Source organism: Mizuhopecten yessoensis, unplaced genomic scaffold, assembly GCF_002113885.1.
Source record: "Mizuhopecten yessoensis strain PY_sf001 unplaced genomic scaffold, ASM211388v2 scaffold716339, whole genome shotgun sequence".
Taxonomy (NCBI): Eukaryota; Metazoa; Mollusca; class Bivalvia; order Pectinida; family Pectinidae; genus Mizuhopecten; species Mizuhopecten yessoensis.
Window position 1 is genome coordinate 332643 of NW_018480067.1, and position 27738 is coordinate 360380.

At 36.2% G+C, this 27738-nt stretch overlaps 1 protein-coding gene across 4 annotated transcripts in view; it reads right to left on the reverse strand.

The window, feature by feature from the left end:
* LOC110443309 overlaps positions 1–27738 on the reverse strand; it is a 365314-nt gene that overhangs the window by 189210 nt on the left and 148366 nt on the right. Inside the window, exon 1 of one of the 4 annotated variants that reach the window (XM_021487459.1) lies at positions 23155–23690. The exons of 2 other annotated variants lie outside the window; for them this stretch is intronic. The gene's annotated coding sequence lies outside the window, so the exon portion shown is untranslated. Of the gene's footprint in view, positions 1–14003; positions 14254–23154; positions 23691–27738 lie in introns of those variants that run through there. One more of the 4 variants, XM_021487460.1, reaches the window with a different exon arrangement.

Sequence of the window (27738 nt, forward strand, 5' to 3'; positions counted from 1 at the left end):
TAGAGAAGAAGGGGACAGGAAAAACAGGAGATGGAGATGATGGTGAATAGAAGAGAGGGGGATAAGGGGGACTCTTTGTTCAGGTCAGAAAGTGATAGTGAATAGAAACCCAAACCAGATGTTTTAGTGACCTGTGGGGTTTATAAGGGAAGAGGTAAATGTTGGGACCCCTTGCCTTCTCCAAGAGAGATGGTGAATAGAGGATAGGGGGGTTACAGACTGGGGGATGTAGAGGGGAGAGAAATTTAGATCATAAAGATCTGCATTAACATAACGCAAAATGTTTAGAACTTAAAACTTAACCCAAGGAAATAGAATGAGGTGCACATGCTATTTATATATCGTTAAATATATCTTCTACCATTGAGGGATATACGATACAATCTCATCTAAAGAAATATAAGATATCCATGAGTAAATTGTACAATGTGTGTGAGTGAATAACAATTATGCTATCGTACTTGGTATAAATGTAGGGTGTAACTTCACATCCCTATTCTAGATGGGAGATCAGTCATTAAAACACTTTACCCAGAGAGTGACTAATGTTATAACAGTCGGTAAGTTTGACAAACTACGGCCACATATCTGCAGTCATTTCGACAAACATGGGAGTTTCCTACTTGAATCTCGTAAAACGTGTATTTCGTTGGTGATAAAGTTATCCTATTTCTGTGTAAATGAACCAAATGCATTGAAATGGCCAAACAAATATTTCCTACACAATGGTGAAAATCTCTGATAAAAATATATTTGATGATACAGATTCCGTAATTATATATCCAATGTCATTCAATTTCAAAGAGTAAAATCATCCCTCTATACCTGAACACATCTTTAATTTTTATTCCTTTTCCTTTATTTCAGATATATCTTTATTTATTTTTCTTTACTTAGTATGATTTTCACATCTTGTGTATAATATTGTAAAACAGACCAAGGTGGTCTTAATTCTTATCAACAAAATATATATGTAGCCAGTCTACGGATGTAAGCATGTTTTCTGACAAATTTACTGGATCAGACATATGTAGTATAAAGACTTAATTCAAAATAAACACAGTCTAAAATTATGAGCAGATTCTGACCAAATTAAAACATCCTGTATCAGAAAGTGGTACTTTATATAACAAATTCATGGAGTATCCATTTCACTACCATTGACATTACAGCCGAATTAGCCTCAATCTGTTGCACTACAAATTTAAAGTGTCTCAGATTCCTCCCAGTGACAAATGCAAACCATGCTGTGACATGATTTCTGTGCATCAGATTACTCCCAGTGACACCACTTGTTTGTAATGGCTGAAGACTGGACATGATTTATAGCTGGTATATATCTCTATATTTACATAACTGGGCCTGTACAACATGCCTGATCCTTCCTCATACATGAATTATAATTGATTCTAACTAGATCAGCCTGAAACCTAATTTCCTCCTTTTATTACATAGCTATATATATATATACATATCAAATCGGAACAGAAAATTGAGAGGAAATATCATATAGATATCATATATATTAAACATGAACCATTGTCTCTTTGTATCCCAGTTTTATTACTGTTTTGTTATAAACATTAATTCTGACAGTTAAAAAACTCTTGTTGAATTTGTTGAACTCATTCACCCCTGAAGTTTCATAATGAGCCGTTCCTACCTTTGAATTGGAAGAGTTCAAATGTGTCTTCAGGGATGAATGAGTTAAATAGGAACTGTCATTAAGGATCTCTGTCTCAGTGCAGGAAAAAACACACTGTGGTGGTTTTTCGTATATACAGTAACCTCCTTTTGATTTCATTTTTTATACAACCAACTGTACGAAAATTCGGCAAAGACAGTCCTGTTGATCAGGAAACTGTTGGATTGAGCGACAGTATAACGAACGTGAGGTCCAGGGTTCGAATCCTAGTCTAGCTACTCTGGTTCTTTCACTCACAACACTGATGTTCATAATATTTTATTTCATCTTTATTTCTTTATCATAGAAGTCCTCCAAGGAATGGTTTTCTTTTTAGAAATTATTTGTCAAAGCTAAAGTTATGCCAGAAAAAAGCAGTTTCCAATGTGTTGTATTAGTTTTTGGCAGTGGTACGAAGACCCTTAAAAGGAGATTGAGCAGATGCTGGTTGGAATCTTAGTGTATATATTCCCATGAGTAAACAAATACACACTCCAAATTATCATGTTTTATCAAGTGTTTTACATAAATTGATCTGGCACCTGATGAACTTCTGACATTTCCACACGAATATTACAAAAAATTAGTGCAATGAATTTGACGCTATACATCCAACTTCCTTGTTATCCCACGGTTACCATGGATACAGCAGGTGACAGACAACGACAGGTGATGTACACATTCTGACAGAATATATTTTATATAAAACTACAGTAAACTAGAAAATGTATATCTTCAAATAAAAACCTAGGCATCACATTAAAATTGATTTCCCTTGATATAACATGTGGAATCTTTATAAAATCTATAAGTATTTTACTCTTCACAAATCTCAGTCAATTATAAGGATAAAATTCTTTAAAATTCTTGAATTCCTTAAAATTTGATGAAAGAAATCATATATAAATCTGTTTAGACTTCTCCTCCTGACTACCGTTCAACTCCTTCACCCCTGAAATTTCATAATGAACTATTCAAACATTTGAACTGGAAGAGTTCAAATGTGTCTTCAGGAGTGAATAAGTTAACACAACAAGTTGGAGCTTTTCAAATCTCAGATTGGGAGGATTTACAGTATAATGTAACTATGATAACAGTAAGTGTATCTTACACAATCCAGCCCCCGTGGATAAAACTTGTTCCAAGTGCTGGCTTCTTCAAAGGCTAGTACACGCACCCCAGTTGATCTGAGCGAGGAATCAGGTACCCGATATTAGTTCTAAGACCCGAGAAAGCTGGGGCTCACTGCTTTATAATTAATCTGTACATGATAAATGATGACCTGTCCCATATTTATTGATTAATTTTCACCTATAACTTCTTTGGTATTCGTGTTATGTCTAGATGGACTTTGACCTTCAAATGACATTCACCCTTTACTCAGGTGATATATTGACATCCATCATGCAAGCCTCGGCCCTGACCACATCTCTATGATCTAGAAACATCGATGTGTGGGGCGACAGTTTTTCTGTACAAAAAGCTTTTCATTTTTCCCTGTCGACTTTGTCGTGTGTTACACCCATAGGATTATACATGTAACACTTATTTTACTCAGCTGTTCACCATTTGAAGCTATTTGGTGTAACTTTATTAAGAACACAGAACCGACATTCTTGTTGGCTGAGTAATATATATATGCATTAAAAATCTTCGAAACAGCCATATGAAATTGAATTTCACTTATGTACTTTTCATCTATGAGCAAAAGTTTTAATTTCAAATCTGTAAAATACTGGCCCAATTGTAATGAATTCCGGTGGTCTTTAAAACAGGTGTCTTTTTATCATTTACCTCCTATATAACAGTCCTACAGTGGGATACCTGCTGCACTGAATTCACCCCTGAAGACATATTTGAATTCTTCCAATTCAAAGTTTGGAATAGTTCATTATGAATATGCAGGGGTGAATGAGTTAATAAACATGTAGGTGACTTTTGTATGCAATAATGTTATCTATGAAATCATTAAGTTGTAGTGATATTGACTGTAAGTTTACACTACCATGAAATTCAAACTCTGCCTCTATTGAACTGTTACTGTGTAAAGTACAGCTGTTCTGCTGGCCTGCCCAGTTATATAGACAAAGGTTAATACAGATAGTGTGACACACTGATGAGAAATCTAATCTGTTTCAATCAATATTGAACACTGAATCATAAAGCAATTTAGTTGCTTCAAATTAAATCTGAAACCAAATATATTACATAGGGCTGTACTGTATGTTGGGGTGCATGAAGGGTAGGAGGGAGGCTTTAAATTGGCCTTCTACATCCATCTGCATGTTTTTGATGGGGCTTCCCTGTAGAATCAAGGGGTAGTTGTTTCGGCTCTCTCTAATACGGTACACTGCAGCAGAGGTCAAAGCTGATCAGCTACATCCAAAGTGCCACTTTGAAAATCTATTTGTTCTTACATACCTATCATTTCTTTTCAATAATGTTTCTCATGGTTCCTCTGGTTAAAATGTTATGTCAAAAAGCACCTTTGATTAGCCAATTGTGTCACTAGATGCCTCTAGTTAGCCTGTTGTCTCCCTATATACCTTTGGTTAGCCTGCTGTCTCCCTATACACCTCTGGTTAGCCTGTTGTCTCCCTAGACACCTCTGGTTAGCCTGTGGTCTCCCTATACACCCCTTGTTAGCCTGTGGTCCCCTAGCCACCTCTGATAAGCCAATTGTGTCCCTCGACACTTATAGTTAGCCTGTTGTCTCCTAGACACATCTGGTTAGCCTTGTGTCTCCATAGACACCTCTGATTAGCCAATTGTGTCCCTCAACACCTCTAGTTAGCCTGTTGTCTTTCTAGACACCTCTTGTAAGCATGCTGTCTCTGAGACACCTCTGATTAGCCAACCTCTGGTTATCCTGTAGTTAGCCTGTTGTCTCCTTGACACCTCTTGTTAGCCTGTTATCTCCTAGACACCACTGATTAGCCTGTTTTCTCCAGGGACACCTCTAGTTAGCCTTGTGTCTCCCTAGACATTTCTGGTTATCCAGCTGCCTCCCTAGACACCTCTGGTTAGCATGTTGTCTCCTAGACACCTCTAGTTAGCCTGTTGTCTCCCTAGACACCTCTGGTTAGCCTGTTGTTTCCCATGACACTCTAGTTAGCCTGTTGTCTCGCTAGACCATTCTGGCTAGCCTGTTGTCTCCCTAGACACCTCTACTTAGCCTGTTGTCTCCCTAGACGACTTTCATTAGATTTGTGTCTCCCTAGGCACATTTGGTTAGTCTGTTGTCTCTCTAAGACACCTCTAGTTAGATTGTCGCTCACTAGACACCCCTTGTTAGCTTGTTGTCTCCCTAGAAACCTATGGTTAGCCCTTTGTCTCTCTACTCTCTAGACACCTCTAGCTGGACTGTTGTTCCCTAGCCACCTTTGGTTAGCTTGTTGTCCCATAGCCACCTTTGGTTAGCCTGTTGTCCGCTAGCCACGTTTGGTTAGCCTGTTATCTCTCTAAATACCTCTGTCTAGCCTGTTGTCTCTCTACTCTTTAGACACCTATAGTTAGATTGTTGTTCCCTAGATACCTCTGTCTAGCATGTTGTCTCCCAAGACACTCTAGTTAGCCTGTTGTCTCCCTAGACATTTCTGGTTAGCCTGTTGTCTCCCTAGATACCTCTGTCTAGCCTGTTGTCTCTCTACTCTCAATACACCTCTGTTTAGCCTGTTGTCTCTCTAGACACCTCTGTTTAGCCTGTTGTCTCTCTAGACACCTCTGGTTAGCCTGTTGTCTCCCTAGACACTTCTGTCTAGCCTGTTGTCTCTCTACTCTCTAGACACCTATAGGTAGACTGTTGCCTTCCTAGACACCTCTTGTTAGCCTGTTGTCTTCCGAGACACCTGTTGTTAGCCTGTTGTCTTCCTAGACACCTCTTGTTAGCCTGTTGTCTTCCGAGACACCTGTTGTTAGCCTGTTGTCTTCCTAGACACTTCTTTTTAGCCTGTTGTTTCCCTAGATGCCTCTAGTTAGCCTGTTGTCATCCTAGACACCTCTGTCTAGCCTGTTGTCTCCCTAGACACCTATTGTTAGCCTGTTGTGTCACTAGATGCCTCTAGTTAGCCTGTTGTCTCCTTAGACACCTCTGTCTAGCCTGTTGTCTCCCTAGACACCTATTGTTAGCCTGTTGTGTCACTAGATGCCTCTAGTTAGCCTGTTGTCAGCCTAGACACCTCTGTCTAGCCTGTTGTCTTCCTAGACACCTCTTGTTAGCCTGTTGTCTTCCTAGACACCTATTGTTAGCCTGTTGTCTTCCTAGACACCTATTGTTAGCCTGTTGTCTTCCTAGACACCTATTGTTAGCATGTTGTGTCCATAGATGCCTCTAGTTAGCCTGTTGTCTCCCTAGACACCTCTGTCTAGCCTGTTGTCTCTTTACTCTCTAGACACCTATAGTTAGACTGTTGTCTCCCTAGCCACCTTTGGTTAGCCTGTTGTCTCCCTAGACACCTCTGGTTAGCTTGTTGTGTCCCTAGACACCTCTAGTTAGGCTGTTGTCTCCCTAGATACCTCTGTCTAGCATGTTGTCTCTTTACTCTCTAGACACCTATAGTTAGACTGTTGTCTCCCTAGCCACCTTTGGTTAGTCCTAGCCACCTCTGATTAGCTTGCTGTTTCCTTAGAAACCTCTTACTAGCCCATTATCAGAATAATGTGACTGGGTGGGGTTTTAAAATTCCCATCATGCGGTAATCATATGATTGACACCACAGAATCATCTCAAATGTAATAACCACCATGAAAATATTCAATGAAAGGTATAACTGCACTTCACACAACAAATGTTACAAAAGACAACCACATCACATGGGCAATCGTTATAGAACAAAACAATTTAATGGGACCAACGTATCTGTGTAAATGATATTGGTGGATGTGTTTCAGTTCACATTTGTTATGTATTCTAATCCTCAAGATAACTTATTGATTCTGGAATGGTTATAGCGATACATTTGTCTTGTTGATTGCAGCGAGAATGATTTGCATAATAAACAGTAATAATTTATCTGTTTTGTTGATTGCATTGAGATTAATTTCCATAATGAACAATGTGCATTTGTAATATGACAAAACTGATAACCCAATCCGCCAGAGGCTTCAACTCGTTAAAAACCATCAACAGTTGGTGAATTTTTGATAAATATTTAAATGAATTGAATATATAAATGTACAGCAACACATGGTACATTGATGTTTCCACGATTAAATCAGTTTAAATACATTGCTCTTACGACTTCTACAAAAAGAAGTGTGACTCTTTAACTCTTTCAGGCCTGGTGGCCATCTTGGATGCAATCCCTAAACATCCCTTTGAGCCAGACTCCCTAAGCCATATCAGCTTCCCTAGTGATACAGCAGCAAAATATTTAACACCTACAACTAAAATCATCATAACATGCTAAATAATAAACATAAACTTACCATATTTGAAACACACAGCGTTGAATAAGTGTTCTATCACTTTAGGTAATTTTGTGTACTCCAGAATAAATACTTACTTTTAAAAAAGCTCACAAAAAGTACACACTTTGAAAATTTTCCAAAAAAAAAAGTAATTTGCTACACTACACAACAGTATATGTACACAGTATCAGTAACTTTCCTCTTTTATTACGTTTTAACGTTGTTAAAAAATCTATTTCTTTAGCAGTGTTAGGAAACCTCGTAACTGCTCCAGTAGTTTCTTTAAATTCTTCCGTTTCTACAGCAGAAAGATTGGCAGTCCACGAGGGCATATCATCGTCAGCGTCAGAATCTTCGCCATTGTTTACATCTAAACGAGCCCTATGTCGCGCGAGAAATGCCAGTGGTATATCTTCATCACTGTCGGTATCGTCATCAAATTCGCTCACTTCAATGTCAGAATCCCTGTGTAATAATCGCTGTAAAGTTTCATCCGATCGTGCAATATCTTCCACATTAAAACCATCAAATTCAAAGTCGCTATCGTCACTAGAATCCATCGCGGTTGTAATGTTTACATTCGCATTCTACGTTTAGACGTGGGGGTGTGTGATTGTCAACCAATCCATACTCATTTAACATCAGTCGTTCGGCCCGAGTGTAGTCGGTAACCGACATGGCGGACACTGTAAACACCACGATCCCGGACGGGAGTCGCCGTGCAGTGCACAGCAATATCGCGACTACAGGCGGGACTAGGGGCGAATGAGTTAAGCGGAGTTCTTTTTTATGGACAAGAGAATTTGAATTTAAATGATTGTCATCATGCTTCTATACTTGATGAACAGTCACTGCACAATGTTATCTGGTCTATTTTAGACATAAACATTCTAAGTGATCTCCATATCAAGTTTGACATTTTAAATACTTGATATAACGTAACTTGAGCAAGTCAATCATCTCAATCATCAGTTCACTGAATTGATTTATATACTTTCATGTCAGCAACAGCAACATTTTGTATAGCACAGTAATGATGAAATTAAAACTTGTGCAAGTCTACCATTGTTGCATTAGCTAATATTATTTGAAACGTTTTATTTCAGCAACATTTGATGCAATTAAAACTTAAGCAAGTCTATCGTCATTGCAGTATTTTATAGTTTTTACTACTTTTGGCATCGTCAACTTTTGTTGTATTGTATATTCAAAATATTGATGAAATTAAAACTTAAGCAAGTCTACTGTAAGTGCATTGGTTCACCTTTGCTTTGGTAACACTAACATTTTGTATAAATTATCATTAACTAAAGTAATTAAAACCTGAGCAAGTCTACCATCACTGCATTGGTTGATTAATATGACTCCTTCATTTTCTCAATACCAATAGTTTTTGTTCCCAAAAAAAATGGATGAAATAAAAACTTGAGAAAGATAGACTTGAGAAAGCGTACCATTATTAACATATGTTTACTTTTGTTTTGACAACACAAAAAAATAGTATAACAAAATATCTATGCAGCTAAATGTTAGAACACTACAACCTGTTCAATCCAAAGACCTTTGCAGCTGGTGCATCTGACAAGCTATACATGTAGGAGAAGTGACAGCAAACCTACAACCCACTGCCAAGTCACGGGAGATGGTACCGAGAAATTCTACCCAATGTCTATAAATCTGTGATCACTGTGTGGTCCAATGTACAGGGGAGCCTGGGGCCACACCCTGACCAATCATCCACACACTCCATCCTCCGACATCTTCACACTCTTCAACAATATCCAGTGTATCAGCCAATTTAAATGGAAATATTCTCCAGCCTCGGCTAACTTGTTGTATTGACAGTCATCTGACACGTACCAAGCACTGACAACTTGACCCAAAATATACAAATAATTTTCAAATAATTGTCCATGAAATTGAGCTAAGTGCTCTTTGATTCAGTTAAACATTGAATTGTGACATCCCTGACATTTAACTCTAACCTTGTACTGTTAGCATTCTTTGTATTTAAAAAAACAATTCATCATTTTATAAAACAAACAAAACTTATCACAGAAACCATGACGATTATTTCTGTAGATAAAACTATAACATCATGTGTCCTCAGCTAACAACTCATTATTTTACCCTTTACCTTTTAGATTTGAAAACTGAAAAATATATAAAAAAAATAATGAAACACGGAGAAAAAATGTATTATTCAATAAATAGCTAAACTTCTATTTAGAAACTGCATAACCTGCAGCGTGTTACAACATCAAAATTTCAGCCATAATATCCCCTAATTCTAGTCATAATAAATACTGACTTAAAACCCGAAAACTTGTAAGGAAAAATTTAGACTGATCACTTACATTTGATGTCCTTTTTGTGTTTCTATCTACTTGCAGGATTCCAGCCATTCAAGCTGACCACGCTTTTCAGAACCATTGGCCCTTGAGGACAGTCAAGGCAATAGTCGGGTTATAACTAGAACTTAACAGATACTGCGCTAGCCTCCTTTCGAGGTCCCCAACAGATATCCAATTCCACTGTTTTAATTAAGCAATTTTCCAGGAAATATTGGGGTCTAGATAGAGGTTAATTAGCCGGCACCATACCTTTAAAATTCTTTCACATTTTGTAACAGACCAAAATTGGACATTATTTTTTCTATTAGATTTTTATTTTTTTAAGCGAGATCTTCGTTATAAAATCTGAGAGAATATTATCCTACAGTACCTGAGATATAGCTTTTATCAGGAGCATGATAATCAAATATATATTTTATACATGAGGATAAAGATGTTGTTTAAAATGCTCCTAGGCTACAGCAGTAGAGATAGAAAAATATAAAGAATCATCCAGGTGAAAATGATGCACAAGATAAAATACACCACGAACGATTCAGATTCCTACAAAATTGACACCACACAACCCAAACCCAAACCTATTAATCTAAATTATGAGGCATTTCAAATCTGACAGACCCAACTACCAGGCAACAGGAAATATCTAGTTGTCCATTTGAGTCAGTAATAGATTTTCCTTAATCATTAAATCACCTGACGTTGAGCAAAATGTTTTCTAAAAATGTCACTTGATACAAGACGCAAGGAAGGAGTACAAATGATACAAGACACAAAGAGGGAGTACAAATCGGGAGTAGAGTAGGAGGTCACTAACCATGATCTACGAAGGTGACTCAAACCCGTGTCCAGTTACCCTACACCCCACCATAAGGGCGTGTCCATCACTCATTATAAAGTAACAGATAGTTGGCCAGACATCCACACCCGAACACCACTTAATACTAATTGTTCACCAACCATGTGACCTTGTTACACCAAGCACCTGTCTCCGAGATAATAACGTGATTAATTACCTCTCAGGTTTTTAAATCCTCTCCTAATGTGGGTTTATATTTTATCTCTATATTTTTTCTCCATTTATCTCTTCATCTCTACTCAATTTCTGTGCTGCAACAAAGTTATGTTGATGTAGCGTCGCTAAAACAAACCACAGTCATATTTTTAAATCAAATAATGTATTAGATTCGTCATCCTACATTTTAGAAGTTACGTTACAAGATTCCATTAGCTTTGTCACTGACTATAACAAAGAATTGTTTATATCGAAACATTTTCCTGAACATGATCAATTAACTTAAGATTGATGTAACTTTATGCTATCTTTACTTTATAATGTACAGTTGTATTTGTCGCAGGGTGAGTGTAAAGTTACATATATAGCTTATTCTCAAACTGGCGAATTTAATAAATTAATGTTTCAACATAGCATTTCACCAAAACACTGCATACCCTTTAATCTAAAATCGCAAATACAACGCTGCTAAATTATGGTATCAACATGACATTCAAAACAACACTACATACTTTATAATTTCAAAACTGCAAATTCAACACTGCCAAATAAGTACATTTTCCACCAGCACAAAAATAACAGTGTGAATCATTAGCTAATTAAATCTTTACCATACAGCACTGATAGTCCTCTCTTTCCAAATTCAAATGTCTGGTGGTAATTCTCCCATTCATCATCGTGTCAACTCTCCATCAATTCTTTAAAATGAATTTCATGTCTACACATGAAATGTCGGAATCAAAACTGGATATTTTTTCCCCGTAGACTTTTATCATATGGTCACCTTTTTTTTACGAGCCAATATTTAAAGGGCATACAACAATGTCCTACCCTGACGCCGAAAATGTATTAATAATGTTACATTAAAACGAAATTACACCACAAATCTACACAGGTCTTTCTTTCAATGAACACACTAACAAAGCTCATTTTTCAATCTACGCTAGTAATTACATTTTTTCAGCTTTAGGGTCACGTTTTGGACCTATTTGCCACTAAGTGTAGTATGCAAGAGTAACTTAATCCAAACATATCAGCAGAATCTACCTACGTTCGTTAACCTATGCACAACAAGCTGTGCAGAGGTTCTTGTTACCTGATCCGATCAAATACCATTATCAAAACCATATGTTTTCTTAATTTTTCCGTACAATAATTCTCAGTCTCAATGTCTATAGTAGACTGTTGTCTCAATGTCGATAGTAGACTGTTGTCTCAGTGTCTATAGTAGACTGTTGTCTCAATGTCGATAGTAGACTGTTGTCTCAGTGTCTATAGTAGACTGTTGTCTCAATGTCCATAGTAGACTGTTGTCTCAGTGTCTATAGTAGACTGTTGTCTCAGTGTCTATAGTAGACTGTAGTTTCAGTGTCTATAGTAGACTGTTGTCTCAGTGTCTATAGTAGACTGTGGTCTCAGTGTATATAGTAGACTGTGGTATCAATGTCTATAGTAGACTGTTGTCTCAATGTTTATAGTAGACTGTTGTCTCAATGTCTATAGTAGACTGTTGTCTCAATGTCTATAGTAGACTTGTCTCAGTGTTTATAGTAGACTGTTGTCTCAGTGTCTATAGTAGACTGTTGTCTCAATGTCCATAGTCGACTGTTGTCTCAATGTCTATAGTAGACTGTTATCTCAGTGTCTATAGTAGACTGTTGTTTCAGTGTTTATAGTAGACTGTTGTCTCACTGGTCTAGTAGACTGTTGTCTCAGTGTCTATAGTAGACTGTTGTCTCAAGTGTCTATAGTAGACTATGGTCTGAGTGTATATAGTAGACTGTTGTCTCAGTGTCTATAGTAGACTGTTTTCTCAGTGTCTATAGTAGACTCTTGTCTCAAGTGTCTATAGTACACTATGGTCTGAGTGTATATAGTAGACTGTTGCCTCAGTGTCTATAGTAGACTCTTGTCTCAGTGTCTATAGTAGACTGGTGTCTCAGTGTCTATAGTAGCCTGTTGTCTCAAGTGTCTACAGTAGACTATGGTCTGAGTGTATATAGTATACACTGAGACCATAGTCTACAAAAGACATTGAGACAACAGCCGACTATGGACATTGAGACAACAGTCTACTATATACATTGAGACAACAGTCTACTATGTACATTGAGACAACAGTCTACTATGGACACTGAGACAACAGTCTATAGTAGACTGTTGTATCAGTGTCTATAGTAGACTATTGTCTCAGTGTCTATAGTAGCCTGTTGTCTCAGTGTCTATTGTAGACTGTTGTCTCAGTGGCTATAGTAGACTGTGGTCTCCGTGTCTATTGTAGACTGTTGTCTCAGTGTCTATAGTAGACTGTTGTCTCAGTGTCTATAGTAGACTGTTGTATCAATGTCTATAGTAGACTGTTGTCTCAATGTCCATAGTAGACTGTTGTCTCAATGCCTATAGTAGACTATGGTATCAGTGTATATAGTAGACTGTTATCTCAGTGTATATAGTAGACTGTGGTCTCAATGTCTATAGTAAACTGTGGTCTCAGTGTCTATAGTAGACTGTTATCTCAGTGTCTATAGTATACAATTGTTTCATGGCTATTTGGGGAACAGTCAAAACTATCATCCCGAGGTAGGGGGAAGCCCTGGGGAACTGTTTGCCCGAGGCCGCTAGGCCAAGGGCAAACAGTTCCACAGGGATTCCCCCTACCGAGGGATGATTGTTTTGACCGTTCCCAAAATAACCATGAAACAATTGTTTTATTACCAAATAAATATTAGTATCAATGCTGCATGCAATGTTGCCATTGCTTCTACACTGAGTCGCGGTCACCGAAACGCTTGAACGGGTCTCTCGAGGGGGGATTTCTGCGCATCGAATTCGCGCCGGGTAACAGTTCGCTCTGACCGGGAAAACAGTTTTGACTGTTTCACCCCTACAGCCGAAATTGGACAAAAGGCCAGAAACAGTCAAAAATGACTAATTATAATTTATATAGACTATTGGGTAATAATAGACTGTTGTCTCAGTGTCCATAGTAGACTGTTGTCTCAGTGTCTATAGTAGACTGTTGTCTCAGTGTCTATAGTAGACTGTTGTCTCAGTGTCTATAGTAGACTGTGGTCTCAAAGTCCATAGTAGACTGTTGTCTCAGTGTCTATAGTAGACTGTGGTATCAATGTCTATAGTAGACTGTGGTCTCAATGTCTATAGTAGATTGTTGTCTCAGTGTCTATAGTAGTCTGTGGTCTTAGTGTCTATAGTAGACTGTGGTCTCAGTGTCTATAGTAGACTGTTGTCTCAGTGTCTATAGTAGACTGTTGTCTCAGTGTCTATAGTAGACTGTGGTCTTAGTGTCTATAGTAGACTGTTGTCTCAATGCCTATCGTAAACTGTGTCTCAGTGTTGATGACATTGCCCATTACAAAATGATGTATTTCCTGTTATGCAGTATGGTTGAGTATCACATTGTTGATGCTTCCTCCCCTTCCCATCATACTGGAACCCAAACCCATACCGCCATTGCATGAAGCACACATTTTTATATATCAGACTGATCAGTTTTCAATCTTACTATATAAAACATCAAACTAACCTTTGTATTTGACTCTCCTCACTAGACATAGTACGATGGCTATATCCCTCCTCCGGGACCCTCTTCGTTACAACTCTGCTCAAACACTGGACAGGGACATGCTACAAGTTACCTGCGGATCTCCCTAATAGAACATTCCGTGCAGCGTTGAATTCCAGTGTGACTGACATATCGCTAAGCAGAATGTCCCTGCCCCTTTATCTTACTATCAATTTTCAATTTACTTTGTCAGAATTAATTGGCACCCCTACAACCCTTTGTGATAAGAAAATCTCAATTGAGTAGAAATTGCTAACCCTAAACTTGATGGAGGTAATTTGCTGATAATATTCCTACCACACAGGTAAAACTTCCTGTAACCAGCCAATCTCTTTGTGGGCTGAAAGTGATACTGTTTCCTTATTCCGTGTATAATGGGCTGACTGTTACAATTAGATTTCTCTTTCAATGGCTAAGTACGGTGGTGTTAAAATATCCAGAAAATTAGCGTTTCACTGGACAAGAAAACAAACACCAATGTAGTCATGTCAAATTGTCAGATTAAACGGTCACAAAGAAAAAGTCCCCCTCTACAACATGACAACTAACACACCTTAAACTATCTAGAAAGGTGTCTTTCTGCAGACGGAACAACAAATGTTAATCCCTGCACGTCGCTGAAAAGGAAAGGTTAAAAGTTTACACACATCCTATACACTGAAGTATCTTTGTGTCTGCACGATGTTGACATTCCCCTGGAAAACCACACTTGTGCACGGTCAATGACACTTTGATGACAGTTTAACTTTCTATTAATGATAAGCCGGAGAAGTTAATCTCTACTTCACCGATAGGTTTTTACCCAGCATGACATTCTCTGTCCAGTACTTTAAGTTCATTGATACTGTTGCTATGGAAACTTGGGTCAAGATGAATAGTCGTTGGAATCTTACGCATTAATCATTCTCATTCTTGAATTTTATTTGAAGAGTTTCTTTGAATTTCCATTAAAAAAGATTTTTTTTATTTTTTTTTAAATAATGATAACCTGTATCACAGAAATACTAGAAATGTTCAGTAAAAAATACTAGAAATGTTCAGTAAATATAGAGAGCCCTTTATAACTTTAAGAAATATTTCACCAGAGTGGCCCGTGAGTTTTGATAATATGTAACACCTGTATCCTGTGACAATATTAATATATACTTTTAATACATCTATCAAAGTATGAACTGTACCTTCAATTTTTTTAAATAATAAAAATGTCAGCAAATGTTCGCATTAAATCAACAACCTTACATTTCAATATCACTATTGTGTATTGTAATTATGTGAATAAATATTGTATTCTTGGTAAACCTATAGAAATGTTAACCTCCAAATATCCAAAGCTTTAGTGAAATTCTCGATGACAATCTAGCGATAAATATTCTAACAATTCCCTGTCATAGCTTATAGGATTTACTTATCTGAAATGAAATAAATATAAAGCGCGGTTTGTGTCCACCTTGAATATTAAATCAATAACTAAGAATACTGTAAGAAAACAGGAAGGTAACGGCTGATAAAAATGTTGAGTGCAAATTCAGGACACATTTAAACACAGGTGTCTTCTAAAAACACCACTCCACTTCAGGTAACAGGTATTATGTGCTGGCTTTCAACAAAATTTATAATTTAAATATCTCATATTTATTTTCTCATTTCCTCACAGGTCCTAATTAAATCATATAAATCTCAATATCAATTTCATACCTTATTGGAAAATTGGCATTTTCAAAACAAAACAAAAAAAGATTTCTTCAGAAAGTTTTTAAGCACCCAATAAAATTTTGAGTGAATTTTTAAAACCGAAATTCAGTTATTTGCTTATACAGCGTCGACAAAATGACGACCATTTAATCGCAGATTTTTTTGCACTGGCGCTACTTGTTGCACACAAAATAAGACATTTCAAAATAGAACTCTTATCCAACACAACTAGACCTCTTATCCTACAAAAATAAAAACATTCCTCTCTAAACTAATCCCGATTGTGGAGAGGTTCTCTGGAATCTGAAGCAGTCTTAAGGAAAAAACTTTGGTATGACATATAAGCTCCTCTGTAAAAAAAAAACTCTGCTGATCAGCCAATTCATTTAATATGCACATGCCAGCCATCAAATCCCTATTAAGGCCGACATTTTAGATATTGTGAGGACATTATCTAGTATATCCGATTTTCTCCACCTCGTGAAGACGACTTGGTATGTGAGGGGATTACAGCAAAAACTTCTAAATGGCTGCCACAAAGTGTTCAGATCTGAGAAGCATTTTTTCTCTAAAAGGACTGGACTGCCTATCATAATGTTGCTGCAATCCTTTGATATCGATGATATCATGGGCAACTGACTTTTTTCTACACTCAGATCTAAGATCTATTATCTATGAACTGATATCATTAGGACAATTCATTAATTGCAACAACAACAAAATAAAAATAAAAATGTTCTGGCTATTTTGAGAAATTGAAGTGTTCTTACAAGTGACCTGATTCTTTGTGTTACACCCAAACAACAATTAGCCTTTATTACAGTAAGGAATTATGAATACTATTTTCTCCACAATGTTTTAAACAATTTCTTCTTATAATAAATTTGATTTGTAGTAATGAATACTTGCAGTATTCCCTTATTTAAATGATTGGAAAAATGTGTTTAAGAGATATTTCAAATCATTGTCCACATTCTTGTGAATATGAAAAAATATACACAAAGTTAAATCTACTAAAACAATTTATGTGAAACTACAACTCTACTGGAATTCAATGGTCAAGCCTGTTTTCTCAGGCCGAAATATAGCACATGATGAAGAATTCAGGTCGGGCCATAAAATGATGTATAACAATAGTTGATGATAATTTTTGGAATAATGCAGAATTTGAAGAAAATAAAATCTCTGCACTGAATATTATATAAAGAAATATTAAATATTAATCGATGGATCTACTAAAATTTTTACAGACCTACCTTTTAGTGCATTAAAGTAGCTCTGTCATTTGGAGCTTAATTCATTCACCCCTGAAATTTCATAATGAACTATACCAACCTTTGCATTGGAAGAGTTCAAATGTGTCTTCAGGGGTGAATGAAATCAAGAAGTGGATCCCCCGGAGCTGACATACACAGATACGGTAACTCATCCAAAAGACTTGTAAACTTTATGAATTTACATATATATATTGTATATATATAGTTGACTGACCTAGCTACTACCATTTTCACAGACTTACCGTTTAGTACATTAAAGTTAAAGTGCCCTCGCATAGAATAAAGAAACTCTGAGCTGAAAACTCTGGTACACTGCTAGTAACTCGTCACATGGTACACTGCTAGTAACTCATCACAAGGACTTGTAAACACAGGTGGTATACACGACATCTAAACGAGCTATTGTACCTTGCATCAATACCTGTCACTGAAATGTGTTATATGTATGCACCACCTGGACTATTTAAAACATGAGAGACATTTCTTTTTCTTTCTTTTTATAAAATTCCCCATATGTCAAAAGAAGATTTTTTATAATGAATAAACCGCATCCCCACTGATGATGACAGACTTAAACACTTTCAATTTGCATCTACTTTATAGAACTGTTAAAGCCTTTTTGTAAAATTTCGGTGTGAATTTGCCACCATTAAAGTCAAGGTTTTTACTTCTTCAACGTAGAATTTTTTATATTTTTAAGTTTTCATCAACGACATGTTTTGTTATAAACAGGCCAGGTCTACCAATCAGCTACGCTTCAGTCCCAGCAAAACGCTGTTCATCCTGGCCACCTACACATGAAAACAAATTACTTCATCCATTCCGAACGTTAATGTATTCTGTAGGTGAACAAAAAACGCTTTTTTGACATTTTACGACACAAATAACCATCAAGTTCATGTTAACTTGTGACTTTAAAATCTCTTTTTCATGTTAAAAGCATAAATTTAGAATTCCAATGGCGACTGGGTGCAGTTTGAAGGTGATTGTGAGGTTAAACTACCGTGACGGTGTTACCTCACTGTCCGTGATAGGGGAGACACAACCTTACATCTTATCTGTAAAATAGCCGCTAACTTTAGAATATCAATGAACAAAAGTCATATTAATGAACAAAAGTCATTTTAATAAACACCTAGTTTCAAAAACTGCATCTTTAAATTTTACTACTTCATCCATTTGATTTCCTCAAGAAATTTAACTGCCTCATTCAAGAGCTGATATGCCACAGGTCTTATTTGCGCTGTTTTAGAACACAACACATTTTAATCTCAAAATATCTTGTTAATATAATGGGTGTTTTTTCATCTCTAAAAATCTAAATTATCTTTGGTGCTTGTATATGAAATGCTTGCCAGCTAATTCAATATCTATGAGGATATTCTCCATTTTCCTTCACAGTAAGGGCTACTGGAAATTATTCAAATTACCTGGATGATTATTTGACCAAATACGTTACACAGCTGGAATGACATATTGAGGTGTTATATACCCGTGATAAAGAATGGATGTTGTATTACACTGAAAAGGTAAAAATATTGTATTTCAACTGGGTCGGAACATGACATGTGGCAGGGAGGCCAGACCTATCCAAACATGTACCCTTAGATCCAGGATTAAATTCATGTCGGCCCAACTTGATTTATGAAACATTAAAAAATTCAGCCTGCTCAGCGATGTTCTGCTTAGTGCCAGTACAACCCCCCTGGAAATTGAAGTCCCCTTACCACACCTGCAGTTAACTTGTCTCATCACGTTTCCCACCTCTACTGCTCGCAGAAATACTAGCTTATACATGCGTTAATGTCGTAATATAATTCTCATGTCTTCAACCTTCAACTGATCTGACAGGCCTTCTTTACAAAAAACAAACCAGTTAAAATCTTTAAAAATATGTTATCTCAATTTCCAGTCTATTTCCTTATTCAAATTTGCCTTCTTCCGTAACATGCACACTTCATGTGCACATTTATTTTTAAACAAGGTTATAAATAAGATGTTGATTTCCCCGTTGACAAGAAAAAATATATCCATGCCTCTAGGACTAACTGCAAACAATGCCACGTGTGGTGGAGGAACTGCTTCCATTTCCACAGCACCTTGCTGGCTGCAATATTTTTGTGTTAGATTATGATGTCCTAACCTTTGGCTTTTTAACGTTAATATTAATATGAATTTTTATTTTGTCTTTGTGTTGTTGCCAACCAGTGTTGGCAGGACAAGGAAAATCCCAGGTCTGATGGCCTTAAGTCCTGTAGATTTCGTCTTTGGACAAGTGAAAATTTATGTCCACTTGCACGTCAAACCAGTGCAAAATTTTCTATTGAGCATTACAATATTCAAAGCTTACCGTTTTGATATCGACAAATTAACAATGGACAGGCACATTTTTATTTCTATTAAAAGCCTATAATTTTATGAAGGCTAATTTTATTATTTTGACCAGCATCACCTCTAGAAAAAGTTAATTATCTTTAAAATCACTTGTCCAAAAGACCAGAGTTTTAACTCATTTACCCCTGAAGACAAATTTGAACTCTTCAAATTCAAAGGTTGGAATAGTTCTTTATGAAATTTTAGGAGTTTACACTGTTTTTGCTCTGGTTGGTATAAAACTTTCCCTATTTTACTTTGCCTTCCCATCAGTGATCACTCCACAAATATATCATCCCCAGAATGATGGCAAATATACCTTTATCCCTTCCTACATCTACTAATTCGGATAATTTAAATTTCTGAAATTTGACTTCATTTTGGATGATACAAAATCCTCATACGATTTTTTCACCTGTATAAAATCAGATCAAATAGCCGATCATTTATAAACATGACCAAACATGTAACGCTCATTTTGATATTATCCACAAAGCAGATGTCAAGTGCTTCATATTACTAATATATGCAAATGTATTCTCGTAATGTTCCATATTTAAAGCAAAAGCATTCAACTCAATCTAACATTTATAACATAAATATTTAAATAATGGAACCGGAAAGATTTCATCCGGATTATTGTACTGGGTCTATGTTCAGGGACATGCACAAGAAACATATGGTATTTGATGTTGTTTCTACAAGACTCGGGGATGTTCCTGTAAAGTTATTTACATGAGAAAGCGCTAGAACATGATTTCATCTTAAAAGCCATTTATACTTTGAAGCAGTATTATATAATATGTAATATACTACGTTCATCTTCATCACGTTGAAATTGATTGGACTAAAAGCCGTGCAAAATAAACTGGTTAAAACAAATCTATTGGTCATTCTTATGGTCTGAATCTTTTTCCATGGTCATTTTGTTGCATTTTACAAAACAAAGTTTAAAACAATTTTGGTCTACCAAATGTCTATTAACTTAAGTTTCAATCAAGGTCACATTTCACAGATGTAATAGCCATACATATTTAAAACCTCAGAACTACATTACGACTTCTAATGATAGAAACAAAACAGGCTATTTGAGTAATTCAAGTCTCTGATAAGTTTAAAAAATCTTGGCAAAAAATGTATGATGATCAATTTATTAATTTAAGCTAGTTTGCCAAGGATGTTTTAGACAACATGTATGTAACACATGCCTCGATTCTATTAAAGAAAAGTGTCAGAAATTTGAATACATCCACATCATCATGGTGCCAAAATTTATGCCATTTATACTTGCAAGCCTTTCAAGATTTTATCGTTATATATATGTATCGCTTCTTTTTTATAGTTGAATTTTGACAGTCTGTAAGAGCATGTATAATAACCTTCAAAAATACCTAGACTTCAGTAATAAACCTTGAGATCTAAAACACACCAATCATACCAAAACACCTCCTATGTAATAAATGAACAGTACTCTCTGAGGATAGATTCAATTAAACAAAAGTCACAGTGAACAGACAGCCAGACTGCTCTTTCTTTATCTCGTAAATCAAATTACAGTTCGGTTATTCGTAACTTGAACAACGACCTTAGCCTAAAATGAAGTCTCGACAAACATCCAAATGAAATAGGACTTGACCTTCAAATGAAATATCTGCCTCGATAGTGTCGACACAATATTTGATTCCTTTCTCCAGATCAGCTTATTTATCTAATTTCCGAATCCATCCTTAATTACATTTCCCTAAGTGACGCTTGATGAAAAGAAATCATATTAATTACATATCTGGCCATGAAAACACCTGTCTAAAGCAAACTAATTTGCCATCAACATGCCATTAATAATGATAACAATCATAGCCTGATTCCAATCTTTAACAGTTTGTATGGCACACTTGTCATACTGTCAAGAAGACCATGTGAAACAATTTTAGTGGAAAAGTACAGGCAACAGGACCAAAGAGATTCTTTCATAATTTGTTTCTCTCCCAATACAATTGTACACATGTATGATAGGGTCAGAGGTCAACAGGATATGAACCAATTTAAATCTAGCATTTTTAACAAAACTATAATTTTTTTCAGCTCTTGATAATGAATCAGCTTCCTCCATCTTGATAATGAATAGAGATTTGACATACACACTAAATGCCCTTTCCCTCAAGTGAATGAGGCACGAAACTTAATAAAAGTTTGTACTTCCGCCTTTGACTCTCAAAAAATTTAAGTGGGAATATAGACAAAACTTGTTATTTTGAAGATTATTTTAGTGAGGAAACAGTGTTTCAAACTTTGTTAGTTTAAAAAAATTAAAAGACTTCAACAGGGAGGGGAAAATAAAATAAAACTTTTGATATTTTTCACAAGTATGCAAAATCATTAAGAAATTTCAAATAATTTAAAAAGTAATTAATTAACCAGAAAATTAGGAATATTTTATGATATCATAATCAAATAACATGGAGTTCATTTTTTATTACTTTCCAAAGTTAACACTGATTTAAACATTAACCAGTTCTTAACTGTGAAAATTTCTACCAGAAAAAAACTTCCAAAGTTAATTTTCACTGAAACCCTAAATATCTTACTGGTAAATTAAAATAACAATTGATATTAAGATCCAGTTACATTTACATTTGTTTCAGATAACACTTTATACTTTGCAAGGTGATAGATTCAATCATCGGCCCCTGGAGAACAACTTTTTAAGTGCTCAGTACACGTACAGCCTGTTGTAAAATCAAACCTTATAGAATCCTTTAGGATGTGTTTTATTATACAGACTGTATATTTTTACAACTCTGCACTTCGAGCTATCTTAATTAGGAATCTGTCGCTCTAACATACTAGTAACTTCCTGTTTACCGAGAAACTCTCTTTCTCAGGTCACCTCGAACGTTTGTACTTGACGAGAAAATACGTTAAACGAATTAACCTAGAAATACATTCCCTACCACTGTAGATATCTAACAAGATTTTATTTTTGAAAACATTGAATCAAAATGATAGATGAAAGATCTCAACATTTGTCACTTTTAGAAATAGAGGACAAAATTAACATTAAATGGACTCTGATATTTTTCTACTGATACTGATGTTAGAATTTTCATCAGCAGAAATCTTCATAAGATATATTTGGCACTCCGAGCTATACCTTTATATTTCAACCTTAATTTTATTTTTTGAACTGTGAAGTCATATGCTATCAGATATGCCTACCACTGCCTGGTATCTAAGTGATATATGGTACAACTCGATATCATCAATTCTACAGAGAAATGTGATTTACGTAGGTTTTCTAACAAGTGTTGTAAGTGCCGTAGCAAATATTGCCCATTAGAGTGAGAAATAAGATTTATAAATGTAAGAAGACTGAGGGAAGAATAAGACATCACTGTTAAACTAATCAAAACGATCAAATATATTACACACACTAACATATTTACAGATAAGACACTATACCTCTCGATCTAATATATTACCCAGAGAAATGAGATTTGTACAGGTAACTCTTGACTGATGAAAATTTTCTCTGTATTTGATACAACACTATAATACAGAATGAGATTTGATGACAGTAGTCTGAATAAAGTAGTGTCCTGGCGTTTATATGTATACCACACTAAACAGAAATAAGATTTAAACAGGTGGTCTGACCTAAAGAAGGTACTATCTATAATGAAAATGAAAATGAAATTGATGTATACAGAGTACCTGGTAACACAATTATAACCACAAACTAGGTAGATATAAGATCGTGTAAGCTGACCCACCTGTGGTTTTGTTCCCGCCCTCCTGGTCCAGCTCCTAGGGAGATGGGTGTATGTATGTCCAGCACACACACACAACTACCTCACCACACAGCCCAGCAGTCTTCACCTCTCAGCATCGGTACCAAGCACTCGTTGCACTGTACATAGCCTGTGTGTGTAAGTCAACAGCCCGATGCACACGGATGCCACCACCAGCCCAAGTGCACACTGATCAGCCTAGACCAGCCTCAGTAGATGAGGGAGGGCACCATTTGTCCTTCAGTACACCAAGGGCACCACTCGCCTTTAGTACAGGATATACCTATAGGTCTGATGATACTTGGAGCATCACAGCTTATACAAAACCTACAGTTCCTCCATCAGCCTATACCCTATACAGGTACATCAATGGCACTGCATCACCCTATGTAGGAAAAATATTTCCCTGTCATATGTTATACAGCACCCTAAAACCCCAGGTACTGAGCCACCTAGGGACTGCTCCCTCCAAGGCCTGTGTCAGACTACACCTGACTCTCTACGCACACAGATCTGCCCCAGCAGTAAAAGGCCTACACACTGGCACACAATGGGTGACGGCAGTGTACAACCTTAGTAGCTTGTTATTAAACTGCTATTATCTCCTGCACCCCCAGACAGCCAATAAGGACGTAGTTGTCCCTGATAAGGGTGACCCCTCACCGAACACGATCTCCCAACAGTTTACGGAAACATTCAAATTACATAGGATCTTTTTTCCTCCACCACTATATAACAGTAAAAAAATTACTTTGGATTTTCCAATTATTTGAGATATGTGACCCCCAGTGAAGTATGTTGACATAAAATGTCTGTAACAAAATTCTACATCAGACTAAAGAATTTAGTCTATGCTGGAGAGAACAATGTAACTCAACTCCTTATATGGCTGTTATAGATCTTTGTTAGGGTAACTAACTGATTGTACCAAATGTAACTTTATTTCTGTTTGTAAATGATTTCTTTTTATGCAGATTTGCAAAATATATCAATCATTCAATTTATGATTCTCCAGTCTATATCTACAATAATAATTTGATAACTTTTTTCATACTTTTTTAAAATGTGCCCAATCTAACAAGGTCTCAAATTATCTGTAGTTAAAAATATGAAACAAGTTTTGAAGTGCTGAACTCTCTTGATAAAAACAGGTAACAATTGAAGTCACAGTAAGGTTGCATACACCCTTAACTAGTACATTTGAAACATTACAGGTTTCATAAGTATCCAGGCACTTTTCATGTTTTTTTTTCTATATGTAGTCAATTCTTGTATGTTGTTTATCACGTCAATAGATCATTTCATCGAATACAGGTTATCTCAAAAAACTCTATGGAATGACAAGTTAATCTCCAAGAACAACTTAACCAATTCACCCCTAAAGTCACATTTTAACCTTGCCATATCAAAGACTGGGCAAGTCCATTTTAAAATTGTAGGGGTGGATGAGTTATTTGTGAACACATGGACTCAATGAATACAATACATATCCCAAAGATTAGCTCAATGAAAACAGAGTTGACCTGGATGAACTCAATAAATTAAAACAGTTCATTACAAAAGATCAACTTACCTCAGTGATTACATAGTTTAGCTCTAAGAACTAAATGAATAGTTTACTCAAATATTAACTCTATTAAAAAACTCAAGGAATAGACAATTTAAATCTCAGCATTGAACTTGGTAGATAAAGTTTATCTCCAATATTACCTATAAACTCATTCACTTCTGAAGACACATTTTAACTCTTCCAATTAAAATGTTGGAATAGTTCATTATGAAATTTCAGGGGTGAACGAGCTAATGAAAACACACAATTTGTCACAAGTTTCATTACTTTTATAAATAAAGAGTTGACTCTTCCAAGTTCCCTTGCACTTTTTTCTATAACTCATTGTTAATATAATAATTTAATAACTCTAAACCGGGGTCTGTTTTATATACCTTTATGCTATATGAAACACAAATACATCTCTACATTGAGATCCTATATTTTTGAAAACTTTTATAAGTCTTAAATTCAAAATTTTCTTTAAACCATAATAATTTGCAGTGTTTCTATGACCCCGAGATCAAATTTAAAACAAAAAGCTGTTTGTTCTAGTTAGATATACCATTTTTATTGGAAGAAGAGTTTCTGGCCATCTCCATCGTAATTCAATTATCTAAATCCAGACCAGGAGATTTTGAGAGATAATACAATCTCTTCTCAGGTCTCCATACATGTGTATTATATTATTTCTGAGCCAATCGATGGCTCTCCTGGTGTGGGCTAACGTTTAGTACAGTATTAATTGGATTGGGGGAACAAGTGCAAATCTTTTTATTTAAAAAGTCTGTAATTTTGTGCATATGTTGTGAAGAATCCAAGCTAAAAATCTTCAACATGACAGAGAATGAGACGGATGTAGGGGAATTACAGGTTGGGGGGACTGCATACGACTGGTTTCGAGGTTTTTTTGCAAATGGAAAACTCCAAACTAGAATTTAAATGTCTGTAAGATCATGTTCGCATCTACAATTTAGTGAAAGAAAATTATTTTCACACAAAGTCAACTACAAATGCAGGCAATTATTTAATAGAGCAATGGCAATATTTGTTTTATATATAGTATGATTGTCCTTGAACTTTGGTACTTAACCTCTTCATAAAGGTTTATGAAAGTCCTAATACAAATGAGTGCAATAGAGAGACAAGATTTGTATAGAAGCAATGACCTTGACCTTGGGGATAAAATGATTAAACAACTTTTTCAAGCCAGCAGATAATGGCTGTGGCATTAAAAGCAAGAAAATACATTTTTTAACTGAAACTCTGCATGCTGAATATAGGGATCACAAGGACAAATATTTGTCAAGTGCAAGGGGATTATAATGAGAGAAAGGGGAGGATGTGGTGAAACCATTTCCTCATGTAGGTTTGTGCAGTGTATTAAAGAAATCTAATTGTGGTTGTTAAAATGGCCCATTAAATTACTATACCCAGTATTTGAGGTATAAAATGACAATGTTTCCTTCCTTGAACGTCTCGACCATCATTTGCAGGGTTACTTCCCAATACCCTAGTGCAGTATGCTCATTTCTACAGCTAGGTAGACTAAAGCAATCCGGGCTTTAAATTATCATGTTCAAGGTTGAAACAACAGCAGCCAGCAGTAAAGTTTGAATCTTATTATTACAATGACAGACATCATTTAGTAATAGAATAGATATTTTTATCTCAATAATAAATACTCTAAAAACTTCAGCATACATATCTACAACCACCCTTCATTTGCATCCCAGTTGATTGAAATGTTGAGAGATACCAAAATGTCTTTACGCTGCTTGGAAGTCGACTTCTACTGAGAAGAGTAAGGTAACACAAGAATTTTTTTCCTGCCAGACCAGTATGTGTGAATGGTGCATCACTTTTTCTTAATTAAATGGCTATCACCTTTGCTAGGCGTGATTTCCGAGCTGCCGTAGAAATCACTACCACTTGGCCGTAACAAAGTATTGATTTTGCTACTGATTCAACAGTATTTTTTTAAATGTAATCCATCACTGTGTTACCTCGTTCTGTAATGTTTGCTAATTTTATCAGCAGATTTTTAGTATTCATGGTCAGAAATGCAGTCAAGGGTATCGTTGAGCAGTTGGGTTTACCTGTCCATGTTTGATCTTTGCTTTGTTCTTTTATACCCTTGTATTTGATTGCTTTTTGGGTACGTACTGTGAGTGTATCTCGTTATTATTTTGTTGGCTGAAATGGTCCGTCTTGGTCAACAGCACAGCAAGTCTAATTGGCGTTCTTGTTTTACAATGAGTTGGACCTATATGAGCCTATTCCTGTCCAGAAGTGGGGTTGCAGGTCATTGCTGATACAACTGGCCAGGATATCTAAGTATGTACCTGGCATTAGTCTTGATACTGCTCTGACTGTCTTTGCTCCAACATCATTAATAGGTGAGCTAATAGGTGAGCAGCGGAGGTCCCTTACTCCCTCAGTCTAAAGTTTCAAAAAATGACATCTTAGCTCAGAATTGGCACTAATTCAATCCAAATTGACTAGGAAAGCTTTTGAGTTTTCTTGAGCAACAGGACAGTCACCAGTTCATCTCCGGCTCTGGTCAGTATTTCAGTTGTTTATTGGATAGGGATTTGTTTCTTTTGGTGTCATAGGTTCAGAAGGCAATGACATCACACTATCATTCAGTTCCCTGTGAGGTCATACAGATAGACATTCAGTCTTCTGGAGTACCATTGCATCAGACCCCTGCAGATTGGATTGGAAATAAGCCAACGAGAAGCCTTGTCCTTCCCCTTGATCACTTGGTGGACTCTTTTGGACAATGTCTTTATGGAGTCCATCTGCAAAGGCTGCCCCTCTCTATTATGACTTTATATCCTTTCAGGACAGGGTAGAGTGCCTACCTTGACAGTCATACCCATTCTTGGAGGGCAGCGTGTCCAGGAATCAGCTCTCAGAGAACATCAATGTGCTTGAAGATGAAAGCAATAATCTTGTTTGCAATGCATCTCTTAAAGAGATGCTGAAGTCACAAGTCAGTTGTTCGACAATAG